The sequence below is a fragment of the Arachis ipaensis genome, chromosome B4 (assembly GCF_059453495.1).
Source record: "Arachis ipaensis isolate K30076 ecotype BB chromosome B4, ASM5945349v1, whole genome shotgun sequence".
NCBI classification, from domain to species: Eukaryota; Viridiplantae; Streptophyta; class Magnoliopsida; order Fabales; family Fabaceae; genus Arachis; species Arachis ipaensis.
The window spans coordinates 48,104,125-48,119,458 of NC_142439.1; the positions used below are offsets into that span (position 1 = coordinate 48,104,125).

Sequence of the window (15,334 nt, forward strand, 5' to 3'; positions counted from 1 at the left end):
AGTGAGTTTAAACAAATAATGGCCTCAATCATGTGCAAGCATGCAGATATAATAACTATTGGACATATAAGATAAAACAAAATATAGATTACAATCATAGAGAAGTAAACACACAAGAATGAAATAATTATGATTAAATAATGTAACCATTCATAAAGGCTCAAATCTTTCACAGGTTGTGTGTTCTTTTAACTCAAATATCATGTTCCAAATACAACTCAAGCAAATTTATCATAAGAATTTTGAAAAGTTAGTGAAATTTTGTTCCAAAGATAGATTTTTAAAAGAAACTTATTGTCTTTTCAATCAAGTAGAACATGCATGCAACTATCCTAACCTATGCAATTTATTCTATTCTATAAAGGAAAGAAAATCTAACTAAAATATCCTAATTATTGGTGATAGAGAAGAGAAATTACCTCCGGAAGTCAAGTACTGACCGACCTCCCCACACTTAAGGCTTTGCACCGTCCTCGGTGCCATCTGTCAGGACCAGGGGTGGGCTGGTAGCAGTATCTCCACAGTCGGGGCCGTCATGGCTCCCTGTGCTGGTAAAGGAAGTGGAGTCCGGGGTGTCTGAGTCTCTGAAGCGTCCCTTGAGTAGCTCCTTGAGGTGTTTGAATCGGCGCTCGTTACGGCGCTCTCTCATCTTTGCTTTCTGTCTTGCCGATCCAACCGTTCGATTATCTGCTAGAGCAATTTCTCAGTTGTAGATGCTTGTGGTGTTGAAGAAGGATTATCTTCAACTGGAGCAGTAGGAAGGCTTGTAGTGACTGCTGAGAGTCTGAGGTATTTCCCGTTAGGGACATACTGATCATCCCGTGAAAGCATGGCTTTGGTGTCCCCAGCTCTGTAAGAGACTCCGGCTGCTGAGATAAGATCTGAGACCAAGGCGGGAAAAGGTAAGTTGCCCGCAATTTACACGTGTTCCATAGCATTTCGGATATGTCTTGCGAGATTCAGAGGTTGGTCTGTAAGGATGCACCATAGTAGAACAGCCATGTCTGCAGTGAAAGAGGACTCATGAGTGCTCAGAAAGACGTAATGGGACATGATCTGTGCCCATACACGAGCCTCCAAGGTAAGTGCTGAAGCCAAGATTCCCTTAGGGCGGGTACGGTGGTATCCATAGATCCAACGGCTGCCAGGTAGTGCGATGACTCCGAGAACGGAGTCCCAGTTGAATTTGTATCTCTGGCACTGAAGGGTGGCTACTTGAAAAGCGTCCATTCCTGCTGGAATAGGGGGAAGACTCAAAACTTGCTGAATGGCCTCTTCTGTGATGGGGACTTGCTTCTGCCGGACATAAACAGACTACAGGGTCGGTATGTAGAAGTTTGGAGTAGAACTCAACTACCCAAGAAAGATTGACCTGCCTTGGCTGCCTCCGTAGGAAACCCCATTGTCTTCGCTCAATTTGCGGCTCAACAAAGGTAGCAATATTGGACGGGAGGATAAGAAGGTATTCATTGTTATAATTCCTTTCTGCCATGATAGGGAACATCTGCTCACAGTAGTGATTGGGAAATCGCGCAGTGTCCTTTGCTAGAAAGGCTTTCTCCTTTTCGTCAACCTTTATTATCCGCTTAACTCGTTTTGTTGAGGGCTTGACTACGGTGGAAGAAGGCCCTGCCACTAATGCTCTTTTAGTTCCTCTTCTTGCTGGTGGTTTGGAAGTTACTTTCTCCTTTCCTTTCTTGGTGGCCATCCTGAAAGAAGGGAAGAGAAAGAAAATTAAATTTAAAGAGATATACAAGAAGGAAGTAAAACGGAAAAGGGGGTGATGGATGCACATGAAGATATGCTGACATTATCACGTGCTCGCGAGTACATGTGAGAAGCCAACTATGGAAAATAGCTAGTGCATGTAAAAACAAATGAATGCAAGGTGTTTATTGGCATGCTGGCAAAGGGCATGAGTAGCATAGACCAAGCAATACTTTGTAACAAACCATCACGTTTGTATTGACAATTAAATTCAATTAATAAAATAATAAGGGAAAGTTGTGAAATGCAAGAATTGAATAGTAGAGTAAAGTAATGTAGAAAAGTGCATAGGGCTATATAAGCTTTTTCACAAACACATGGCATGCATGGTAAATAAGATATAAAAAGTATGAAATTGAACATGCAAGCAATCCCCTTAAAAATAATAATAATTGTCAAATAAATTGTAACAAGTCACAAGCATATAATGAGGGATAATGACTCAAAAAAATTTTCTAGCACCATGTAAAAAGGGAAAGAAGAAAATAAAATACAAAAGTGAAAAGAAAAAGGAAAGAAAAAGAAAATAAAAATGTATATAATATAATAAAAATGATGGAAAAGAGAAGAAGGAAGAAGAAAGTGGAACCTTGTTAATGGTGGTGAGAGGGATAGAGAGTGAAAGGTGAGATAGAAGGGGGAAGGGGGAAGGGGGAAGGAAGAAATAAGGAGGGAAAAGAAAAATTAGGATTTGGGGGAGAGGATGATAAGATATGTGGCAATTTTAGGTTGAGCTGTGCGGCGGATGCGACGCGGCAGCGTGGGGCACGCGTTCGCGTGGGTGCGCGTCAGGTAGGGGGACGCGATCGCGTCGGTCACGCGGTCGTGTGACCCATGTTACGATGCTGGCGCGAGTACAGCTTCGCTCCAGCACAACTCTCTGTTCATTTTAATTTAATTGCCAAATTGGGGTGACGCGATCGCGTGGGTCACGCGATCGCATGAGTGTGCGTTATAAAATGGGTGACGCGGCCATGTCGGCGATGCGGTCACGTGAAAAGGATTGTGCTTCCAGCGCCAATCCAGCACTACTCTTGCACAATATTTCAGTGTGCACCCTTTTATGTCAAAAATTCAGGGCACGCGGCCGCGTGGGGCACGCGGTCTCGTGGGAGGCCATGATTCCCATGCGACGCGAACGCGTCAGGGACGCAGTCGCGTGGGTCGATTTGTGCCATTGGCACGCCTCCAGCCGCGCTCCAGCCGAACTCTCTATTCGTTTATTTGTTTTCTCCACCCACTTTGTGACGCGGACGCATCGCTGATGCGATCGCGTCGCGTGGCAAAATTTTTTTTTTTAAAAAAAGAAATATAAAGACATGAAATGCAAATGCATGAAAGTACTAATAAAGAGAATAGTTATTGAATAGGAAAAATAAAGAAAAGAACAATCATACCACGGTGGGTTGTCTCCCACCAAGCACTTTGCTTTAACGTCCGTAAGTTGGACGCTCCACTAGCTCAATCGGCTGCTATGTGGGGATCTTCTAGGCGGAAGATCTCAAGCTCCTTATTTTTTTGCACCTTTTCACCATGGTACAGCTTCAGGCATTGTCCATTAACCTTAATAAGTTCAGAGCTTGAGGATGGCTTAGGTGATAAAGTCCGTACGGTTCAGCCTTCTCTACTCTGTATGGACCTTCCCATTTTGATCTCAACTTACCGGGCATGATCCTTAGTCGAGATTTGTAAAGGAGGACAAAATCTCCAGGTTGGAACTCTTTCCTCTTGATGTTTTGATCATGCACAACTTTCATCTTTTCCTTGTAAATTCTGGAGTTCTCATAAGCTTCCAGGCGAAGGTTCTACAGTTCTTGCAGTTGCAATTTCCTTTCAGCTCCAGCGTTCTCAATTCCCATGTTGCACTCCTTAACTGTCCAGAAGGCTCTATGTTCTATTTCAACTGGGAGATGACAAGCCTTTCCGTAAACTAAGCGGAAGGGGCTCATCCCAATGGGTGTCTTGTATGCTGTTCTATATGCCCACAGTGCATCTTGTAGCCAGGTGCTCCAGTCTTTTCTATGAGGCTTTACTATCTTTTGCAAGATACGCTTAATTTCTCTATTCGACACCTCGGCTTGCCCATTAGTTTGGGGATGGTAAGCGGGTGCAACTTTATGGATTATCCCATGCTTCTTCATCAATCCTGTTAGTCTCCTGTTACAAAAATGGGTGCCTTGATCGCTCAAGATCGCTCGTGGTGATCCAAAGCGACATATAATATGGTTTCTCACAAAGAAAACAACAGTGTTAGCATCATCAGTGCGGGTAGGAATTGCTTCTACCCATTTGGAAACATAATCCACAGCTAATAATATATAAAAATATCCATTAGAATTTGGAAATGGACCCATGAAGTCAATTCCCCAAACATCAAAAATTTCACAGAAGAGCATATATTGTTGAGGCATCTCATCCCTCCTGGATATATTACCAAATTTCTGGCATGGGGGGCAAGATTTACAAAATTCAGCAGCGTCTCTAAAAAGAGTAGGCCACCAGAATCCGCAGTCTAAGACCTTTCTAGCTGTTCTTTGAGGGCAAAAATGTCCTCCACTCTCAGATGAGTGACATGCCTCTAAAATGGACTGGAATTCTGATTGAGGCACATAACGTCTAATTATCTGGTCAGCGCCACACCTCCATAAATATGTGTCATCCCATATATAATATTTAGACTCACTTTTTAGCTTGTCTCTTTGATGTTTAGAAAAATGTGGAGGAAATGTGCAGCTAACTAAATAATTAGCGACAGGTGCATACCAAGGAGTTACCTCAGATACTGCTTGTAGGTTATCAAAAGGAAAATTATCATCTATAGGAGTAGAATCATCCTTAATATGTTCAAGGCGACTCAAGTGGTCTGCTACTAAATTTTGATTACCACTCCTATCCTTTATTTCTAAATCAAATTCTTGTAACAGCAGTATCCAACATATAAGTCTTGGTTTGGATTCCTTTTTAGCTAATAGATACTTTAGAGTTGCATGGTCCGAATACACTACTACTCTAGTACCAAGTAAATAAGCCCGGAATTTATCCAGAGCAAAAACAATAGCAAGAAGCTCTTTCTCAGTAGTAGTATAATTGGACTGGGCAGTGTCTAAAGTCTTAGACGCATAGGCAATAACAAAAGGATCCTTACCTTCACGCTGAGCCAGCACTACTACTACTGCATGGTTGGAAGCATCGCACATGATTTCAAACGGCTGGCTCCAGTCTGGTCCTCTCACAATTGGGGCTTGCGTTAGAGCAGTCTTCAGCTTATCAAATGCTTGTTTGCAATTCTCACTGAACTCGAACTCGATATCCTTCTGTAGTAATCTGGATAAGGGAAGTGCCACCTTACTAAAGTCCTTAATAAATCTCCGGTAGAAACCTGCATGGCCAAGGAACAAACGGACTTCCCTCACAGAAGAGGGGTAAGGTAAACTAGAAATAACATTCACCTTTGCTGGGTCTACAGAAATACCATTATTAGATACCATATGTCCTAATACAATCCCTTGTTTTACCATAAAGTGGCATTTTTCGAAATTCAATACAAGGTTTGTGTTAACACATCTATCTAATACTCGAGATAATCCATCTAAGCAAAGGCTAAAAGAATCACCATAAACGCTAAAATCGTCCATAAAAACTTCCATACAGTCCTCAATAAGATCAGAGAAAAGACTCATCATGCACCTTTGGAAGGTGGCTGGTGCATTGCACAAGCCAAAGGGCATTCTCTTATAAGCATAGGTCCCAAAAGGACATGTAAAAGTAGTCTTTTCCTGATCCTCAGGAGCTATATGAATCTGGAAATAACCTGTGTAACCATCTAAAAAGCAATAATGTGATTTACCTGACAGGCGATCCAGCATTTGATCAATGAATGGAAGTGGATAGTGATCCTAACGGGTAGCTTGGTTGAGACGCCTGTAATCAATGCAGACTCTCCACGCATTCTGAACTCTAGTTGCTATGGGCTCTCCATGCTCACTCTTCACTGTAGTGACTCCAGATTTCTTGGGTACCACTTGTACTGGGCTTACCCATTCACTGTTTGAAATGGGATATATGATACCTGCTTCTAATAGTCTGGTCACTTCCTTTTTGACAACTTCCAAGATGGTCGGATTCAATCGTCATTGGGGTTGACGGACAGGTCTTGCTCCCTCTTCTAGAAATATTCTGTGCTCGCATACTTGAGGGTTGATTCCCACTATGTCTGCCAATCTCCACCCAATTGCCTTCTTATGCTTCCTCAGTACATCAAGTAACTGCTCCTCTTATTGAGAAGTCAGTTCCCTTGCAATAATAACCGGAAGCTTCTGCTCATCCTCAAGATAAGCATATTTGAGATGCAGAGGGAGAGGTTTCAATTCTAACTTTTGATCATGGGCAGGCTCAGGATTATCTGGGGCTTGTGAAAATGGCGAAGTGCCCTCACTGTCAGTTAAGAGGGTCCCCACACTGGGACCTTGTCCAGTGTGCCTCTCTTCAAACTCTTCCTTTTGAATTTCAGCCACACTTTCGTCTATGACATCACACTGGAAGATAGAACGATCTTCTGGGGGGCTGTCAATGACTCCATTCAGATTGAAGATTACTATGCGGCCATCTAATTCAAAGGAGTATGTTCCTGAAAAAGCATCCAATTTGAATTTTGATATCTTCAGGAATGGTCTTCCAAGTAGGATTGATGATGGCTTATCTGAATCATTGTGGGGCATCTCCAAGATTTAAAAATCAGTGGGAAATGTGAGCCTTTTAATGTTCACCAAAACATCTTCAGCAACTCCAGCCACTGTAATAATGCTTTTATCTGCTAACACAAAATGAGCTGCCGACCTTTTTAAGGGAGGGAGCCTCAAAACATCATATATAGACAAAGGCATTATACTGACACATGCTCCTAATAAATCACACATGCAATCATAAATTACTACACCACCAATCAACTAACTATGCAAGGACCTGGATCACTACATTTTTCAGGTAATCCTCCCATTAAAGCAGATATAGAACTACCTAAAGGAATAGTTTCTAATTCATTAATTTTGTCTTTATGGATACATAAGTCTTTTAGAAACTTTGCATATTTAGGTACCTGCTGAATAACATCAAAAACGGGAACAGTTACCTCAACCTTTTTGAATATCTCTACCATTTTAGGATCGGGGTCCAGCTGCTTCCTGGGCTTCCTTGTAAGTTGTGGAAATGGAATGGGAGTAGTGTTTTCTGTGGTGCCTGCGCTTTTTGGTGCTTCCTCCTGTTGTTGAGCTATCTCTTGTTCAGTTATGTCCTGTATATTCTCTTCCTCTCCAACCTCTTCGATTTCTACCACCTCTTCAGCTGAGGCGTATTCTGGTGAGCTTGGTTCCTCCTGAATCCTCTCCTGCAGTGTGGTTCCGGACCTCAGGGTGATAGCATTAATGCCTCCCTTTGGATTGGGTAATGGTTGAGAGGGGATTCCAGTGGTGCTTGAAGGTTGGTTACTGGAATTTTGTGCTGATCCAAGCTGTGTCATAAAAGCTTGCATAGTAGAAGTGAAACCATTCAGACTGGCATTAATACTATTCATGATGTTACTTTCCATGGCCTGTTGTCTTTTCTCAAAGATTGCAGTAGGTCTTCAGTAGAAGGTGAAGAAGAATGGGTAAATTGAGAGGTCTGCTGCTGATTGTACTGTGGTCCTTGGTTCTGCCTCAGGTGAGGTGCTCTGTAAGGTTGATTTTGCTGCCTGATTGTTATTGTTCCACCTCTGATTTCCCTAATTATCTCTACCTCCTCTGTTATTGTTGTCCCTCCAATTCTGGTTTGAATTGTCCTGCCATCCATGGTTATTATTTCCACTTTGATTGTACCCTTGGTTGGGGCGGTCATAGAAGTTGTGATTGGATGCCACCATGTTGTCTTCTTGTTGGAGCTGCGGGCATTCATCAGTGTAATGGCTATAATCAGCACAGACTCCTAGCTACCATGTTTTCTGTGCGTAAAAAACCGAATCAGTAGAACGGGGGCTGGTTTCTTCCTCAGATTCACTTTCAGATCCGCCTTCAGAGCGGGCTAACCGCCGCTGTTGTCGCCTTATTCGTGAATTTGTCCTTTCAATTTCAGGATCGAATATTAGCAAGCGCGGATCAGGAAGTTAACGCGTTATTTGATGGAAGAAACATGCAGCTCATAGTAGCAAAATAAAATAAAATGCAAATAAATAAATTCTAATTAATAAAATTAGCACTCTATTACAACTCCCCGGCAACGGCGCCAAAAATTGATGAGACGCAGAAGCTGGTGAATTAAAAATTATTAAAATGGTTACGTTGCAAGTATAGTTCTTAACTCACTGAAAATCTGCCTATCAATTTAGAAATATGTCACAGAGAATTAAATTAAAAATTACTGGGTGTTTTAAGTCCCAGGTCGTCTCCCAACGAGTTGCAGAAAAGTGTGCTATCTTATTAATCAGATGTTCCAAGAAGTTGAGCTAAGTAAATTGGAATGTAGATTGAGGAAATTTAAATAATATGACTAAAAGCCTTGACTGAGAGTTGATTGGTTGGAATTTCTATCATTGGTGGAGTGATTGTAAGATTAATTTATAATTAATGGTTGTTCTGTTTGGTTATCCTTTACTAAGTAAGGAAAAGTCAAACAAGTTGGAATGCCAGATCTGTTCACAAGTTGCAACCCACTTAGTTCAAAGGGATTGGCGTTGGTGACAGGATAGCAATCCAACATTTAACCCAATTACAAATTTTTCTTCAATCCTTCCAACTCAAGAATTCCTTTTAATCAACTCTCCATCAAGTAAGGAAACTACTCACGCATTGTAAATAAAGAATCCATAGCGCATGAAAGGGAATTAAAAGAAGACATGATTATTGGAATTGAAATTAAATTAAAAAGAAATAATCCTTGCATTAAATAATCATAAAAGTATCTGAATGACAAAATTGAACGAGGCAAAGAACATGGAAGAATGAAAACCAAGTTAAGAAAACAAACTAGGATGATGAAGTCTTGATGAGGAAATAACTCTTCTCAATGTTCCAATGCTAAGACCAATTGAAAATTAAAATTCTAAAACCTAAGAGAGTAAAAACTAGATCTAAAACTATCTCTGAATGAATGTGTTATTTGTTTCTGCATGTTCTCTGACTCTAGTCTGCTGTTCCAGGCCGAAAACTGGGCCGAAATAGGGTCTAAAATCACCCCCAACGAATTCTGCAGATTATGCAGATCGCACATGTCATGCGATTGCGTCATCCATGCAGACGCGTCATTCGCGCTTTTCCTCGCCACGCGTTCGCGTCGTCCACGCTACCGCGTCGCCAGAGCTTTTCCAATCCGCGCGGCCGCGTGAGCCATGCGGCTGCGTCACTGCGATTTGCTCTCCTTCGCGCGGTCGCGTGAGCCTTGCGACCGCGTCACTTCTCGTTGGTTATCTCCTCAAATTCTTGTGTTCCTTCCATATTTGCTAGCTTCCTTTCCAATCTCCAACTCATTTATGCCCTGTAAAGTCTGAAACACTCAACACACAGATCACGGCATCGAATAGAATAAAGGAGAATTAAAAATAGATAACTAAAGTCTCTAGGAAGCAGTTTTCAAACATGTAATAAATTCAGGAAGGTAATCTAAATGCATGCTAATTTAATGAATAAGTGGGTAAGGATAATGATAAAACCACACAATTAAACACAATATAAATCATAAAATAGTGGTTTATCACTCATCAACATCAATAATCTCCAACAATCATCATCATCCACAACAATTCCATACACCAACAATTAACATCAAATCACATATAATTACTCAAACACCCACAACATTCAATCCTATCTTAGGGTCAACTAGCCTAAGTGTCCAGCAACATTAAATATTACATAAAGAAAACTGAAACCATACCTTGGTCGACTACCAAATGCACCAAATACCAAAATAAAGCCACCAAGCTTGATCCAAAGCCTCAACCAACTCTAACCAACACCAAAGCTCAAACTAACAACACATATATATACCAAAATCAAAACCTAAGATACACAAAACAACTAAACACAAGGGTTTAGTGAAATCTTACTACCCAACGTGATTAGAGGTAAAATCCAATATTTACCCGCTACTAGATATCACCTAAACAACCAAAACCACAAAATCTACTCAAAACTCATAACCAAAATTGCGCTGAAATTTACGGCAGAGAACTGGGGAGTGATAAACCCCATTTGTAGGGTTTATCTTGTGCTTAATTTAGGATATTTTATGACCTTTTACCCACATTTATTCAATGAAATAGCATAGTTTCATGATTGTCTCCTAATTTGTGCTTAAGTATGAAAACATGCTTTCTAGGCCCTCAATTGTTTGATCTTGATTTACCTTTGATTCCATTAGATGCCTTGATATGTTTGTTAAATGATTTCAGATTTTGGAGGCAAAGATTGGATCAAGGGAATGAAGGAAAAGCATGTAAAAATGGAGAACTCATGAAGAAATGAAGGAATCGGAAAAGCTGTCAAGCCGACCTCTTTGCACTCAATCGACTATAACTTGAGCTACAGAGGTCCAGATGATGCGGTTCTAGTTGCGTTGGAAAGCTAACATCTGGAGCTTCGAAATGATATAAGATTTGTTATAGTTGCATCGCACATAGGGGCGCGCACCTTCACAGTACGCGTATGCACCGATGGTGCCACATAATTTACTTAGTGCAACTCGTGGCCAGTGAATTCAAAAGCCTTGTAGGCCCAATCCAACTCATTTTTATGCTATTTAAGCCAGGGATTGAAGGGGAATTAACATACTTTTGATCATTAGTCATAGTTTAAGTTTTAGAAGTAGTTAGAGTTAGTTTCTAGAGAGAGAATCTCTCACTTCTCCCTAGAATTAGAATTAGGTTTTAGATCTAGATCTACTTCTTCGTGTCTCTTCTAATTTTCCTTTCCTTTCCTTAATTGTTCTATTGTAGTTGTAGAATTCTTCTTCTCTTGTAATTCCTTTGTATTGTTAGTTGTAGTTTATGAACTTTCTTTTGTAGATCTACATTTCTTCTTTAATGCAATTGGTAAGTTCTTTGTTATTTCATAATTGTTTTGATTTCCTATTGTTAATCTCTTGCTTTTGTAGTTAGATCTCTCTTTAATTCTTGTAATTCTCTACTTTATGTTGATGCACTTTTGTTCTTTCCTTTTTCTTTTAATGCAATTTATGTTTTCATGTTCCTTTTATTGTTCAATTGAATTGTTGTTGTTAAATTCCTAGCATTTGAGTAGTGTAGATTTACTTTCCTTGCAATTTTACTATGCTTTCCTTTTATGCCTTCCAAGTGTTTGATAAAATGCTTGGAAGGATTTTAGAGTAGATTTTAGTGCTCTTGGCTTGTGAAGGTAACTTAGGAACTCTTGAGTTACTAATGTCCAAGTGATTGATGATTGGGATCCATTAACTCTAGATCTCACTAATTAAATTGGTGGAGAACTAGGACTTATGGACTTAATTAACATAGCTCATTTGACTTTCCTTTTTTAGACAATAGTTTAATTCATTGCCATTTACATTTCATGTCTCTTATCAAAAACCCCAAACATAACTCATAACCAATAACAAGACACTTTCTTGCAATTCCTAGGGAGAACGACCCGAGGTTTAAGTACTTCGGTTTATAGATTTTAAGGGTTTGTACTTGTGACAAACAAAATTTTGTATGAAAGGATTAGTGTTGGTTTAGAAACTATATTGCAACGAGCTTTCATTTGTGAAATCTAAACCGTCAAAAGTCCGATCATCAGGGAGTGAGCTTCGAGTTCTTACCAGAAAAACTTAAATAGAAAGGAAGAGCTCATCGAGAGCTTCACGTTGCCGTAAATGGCTCATTAATCGGAGCTCCGGATCAAAAGTTATGGCTCTCGTAAGGTGGAGGTGAATAGTGTCACCCCCTTCCTTCTCCCTTCTCTCTTAAACCACGGCCCTCTCTCTCAAGCGTAGTATCAAAAGGTTGTTATTTTCACTTAGTTAACCCTTACTGAATAAAGGAAAGTCAAGTGATTGAGCTAACTCTTATTCGCAAATCCTAGTCTTCTTCCTTGGGAAGGTGAAGAGCGGATAATTTATATGCTTTTTGGCATTATTTTTACATAGCTTTTAGAATGATTTAGTTAGTTTTTAGTATATTTTTATTAGTTTTTAATTAAAAATTACATTTCTGGACTTTACTATGAGTTTGTGTGTTTTTCTGTGATTTCAGGTATTTTTTGGCTGAAATTGAGGGACTTGAGCAAAAATCAGATTTAGAGGTTGAAGAAGGACTGCAGATGATGTTGGATTCTGACCTCCCTGCACTCAAAGTAGATTTTCTGGAGCTACAGAACTCCAAATGGCACGTTCACAATTGCGTTGGAAATTAGACATCTAGGGCTTTCCAGCAATATATAATAGTCTATAATTTGCCCGAGTTTAGACGATGCAAACTAGCATTCAACGCCATTTCCATGTTGCATTCTGGAGTTAAACGCCAGAAACAGGTTGCAAAGTGGAGTTAAACGCCAGAAACATGTTACAAACTGGCATTCAACTCCAAGAGAAGCCTCTACATGTGTAAAGCTCAATGCTCAGCTCAAGCACACACCAAGTGGGCCCCATAAGTGGATTTCTGCATCATTTACCCATTTCTGTAAACCCTAGTAACTAGTTTAGTATAAATAGGACTTTTTACTATTGTATTTACATCTTTTGTTCATCTTGGGACGTTTAGTTCTTAGATCATGGGGTTGGCCTCTCGGCCATGCCTGAACCTTGTTCTTATGTATTTCCAACGCTAGAGTTTCTACACACCATAGATTAAGGTGTGGAGCTCTGCTGTTCCTCATGAATTAATGCAAAGTACTATTGTTTTTCTATTCAATTCAAGCTTATTTCTATTCTAAGATATCTATTCGCACACAAGAACATGATGAATGTGATGATTATGTGACGCTCATCATCATTCTCACTTATGAATGCGTGCCTGACAAACACTTCCGTTCTACATGCAAACAAGCTAGAATGAGTATCTCTTAGGTATCTAATACAGGGGACCGAGTCCGAGATATTAGAATCTTCGTGGTATAAGTTAGAACCCATGGACGGCGATTCTTAAGATCCGAAAAGTCTAAACCTTGTCTATGGTATTCCGAGTAGGATCTGGGAAGGGATGGCTATGACGAGCTTCAAACTCGCGAGTGCTGGACGTAGTGATAGACGCAAAAGGATAGTAAATCCTTTTCTTCTCATAAAATTCAAAAATTTGACTTGACTTTTTCAAAAATTTTTAAAATCTAGTTGTTTCTTATGAGTCAAATCAAATTTTCAATTTAAAAGTTCTATCTTTTTCAAATCTTTTTCATTTTTCTTTTATGATTTTCAAAAATTTCAAATTGATTTTCAAAAATCTTTTTCTTATCTTGTTCATAATTTCAAAATCTTTACTAACAATTAATGTGATTGATTCAAAAATTTTTTAAGTTTGTTACTTGCCTATTAAGAAAGGTTCAGTCTTTAAATTTTAAAATCATATCTTTTTTCTTGTTAGTCAAGTAATCAACTTTAATCTTAAAAATCAATTCTTTTTAAGTTTCTTTTTCAAATCTTTTCAAAATAACTTTCAATCACATCTTTTTCAAAATCAATTTCAAAATCTTCTCCAACTTCTTTTCTAACTTCTTATCATTTCAAAATTTGATTTTCAAATCTTTTTCAATTAACCACTTAACTTTTTGTTTGATTCCTATCTTTTTCAAAACTACCTAACTAACTCTCTCTCTCTAATTTTCGAAAATCCCTTCCCCCTCTTTCAAAATTCTTTTTTAATTAACTATTTGTTTTAAATGTTAATTTGATTTAATTTTATTTTCCTTTCTTAATCTTCGAATTTTAAATTTAATTTTTAATTTAAAAACAAAAATATTTTTCTTTTCTTTTCAATTATTTTCGAAAATTCCATCCCTCATCTCCTTCTATTTATTTATTTATTTACTAACACATCTTTTCACCCAAGAATTCGAACTCATTCCTCTCCCTTGTGTTTGGATTCTTATCTTTTCCTTCCTCCATTATTCTCTTCCTATACTTACATAAGGAATCTCTATACTATGACATAGAGGATTCCATATTTTCTTTTTTGTTTTCTTCTTTTTCATATGAGTAGGAACAAGGATAAAAACATTCTTGTTGAAGCTGATCCTGAACCTGAAAGGACTTTGAAGAGGAAGCTAAGGGAAGCTAAAGCACAACTCTCTGGAGAAAATCTGACAGAAATTTTCGAAAAAGAAGGAGACATGGCCGAAAATAATAACAATGCAAGGAAGATGCTTGGTGACTTTACTGCACCAAATTCCAACTTACATGGAAGAAGCATTTGAATCCCTGCCATTGGAGCAAACAATTTTGAGCTTAAACCTCAATTAGTTTCTCTTATGCAACAGAATTGCAAGTTTCATGGACATCCATCAGAAGATCCTTTTCAGTTGTTAACTGAATTCTTGCAGATCTGTGATACTGTTAAGACCAATGGGGTTGATCCCGAGGTCTACAGGCTTATGCTTTTCCTGTTTGTTGTAAGAGACAGAGCTAGAATATATTTGGACTCTCAACCTAAAGACAGCCTAAACTCTTGGCATAAGCTGGTCACGGCTTTCTTAGCCAAGTTCTTTCCTCCTCAAAAGCTTAGCAAGCTTAGAGTAGATGTTCAAACCTTCAAATAGAAAGAAGTTGAATCCCTCTATGAAGCTTGGGAGAGATACAAGGAACTGACCAAAAAGTGTCCTTCTAACATGCTTTCAGAATGGACCATCCTGGATATATTTTATGATGGTCTGTATGAGTTATCAAAGATGTCATTGGACTATTCTGCAGGTGGATCCATTCACCTAAAGAAAACACCTGCAGAAGCTCAAGAACTCATTAACATGGTTGCTAATAACCAGTTCATGTACACTTCTGAGAGGAATCCTGTGAGTAATGGGACGCCTATGAGGAAGGGAATTCTTGAAATTGATGCTCTGAATGGCATATTGGCTCAGAACAAAATATTGACTCAGCAAGTCAGTATGATTTTTCAGAGTCTCAATGGATTGAAGGAATCATCCAACAGTACTACAGAGGCATCTTCTGTAGAAGAAGCTTATGATCCTGAGAACCCTGCAATAGCAGAGGTGAATCACATGGGTGAACCCTATGGAAACACCTATAATCCCTCATGGAGAAATCATCCAAATTTCTCATGGAAGGATCAACAAAATCCTTAACAAGGCTTTAATAATGGTGGACGAAATAGGTTTAGCAATAGCAAGCCTTTTCCATCATCCACTCAGCAACAGACAGAGAATTCTGAGTAGAATCCATCTAGATTAGCAAATATAGTCTCTGATCTATCTAAGGCCACTCTAAGTTTCATGAATGAAACAAGGTCCTCCATTAGAAATTTGGAGGCACAAGTGGGCCAGTTGAGTAAAAGGGTCACTGAAACTCCTCCTAGTACTCTCCAAGCAATACAGATGAAAATCCAAAGAGAGAGTGCAAGGCCATTGACTTGACCATC

At 39.2% G+C, this 15,334-nt stretch overlaps 1 non-coding gene across 1 annotated transcript; it reads right to left on the bottom strand.

Annotated features, from left to right (window-relative positions):
- Positions 1-14,465: 14,465 nt before the first annotated feature.
- Positions 14,466-14,573, bottom strand: LOC148567467 (small nucleolar RNA R71). Its single transcript, XR_015882910.1, has one exon. It is a non-coding gene; the product is annotated as a small nucleolar RNA R71 (small nucleolar RNA).
- Positions 14,574-15,334: the final 761 nt, after the last annotated feature.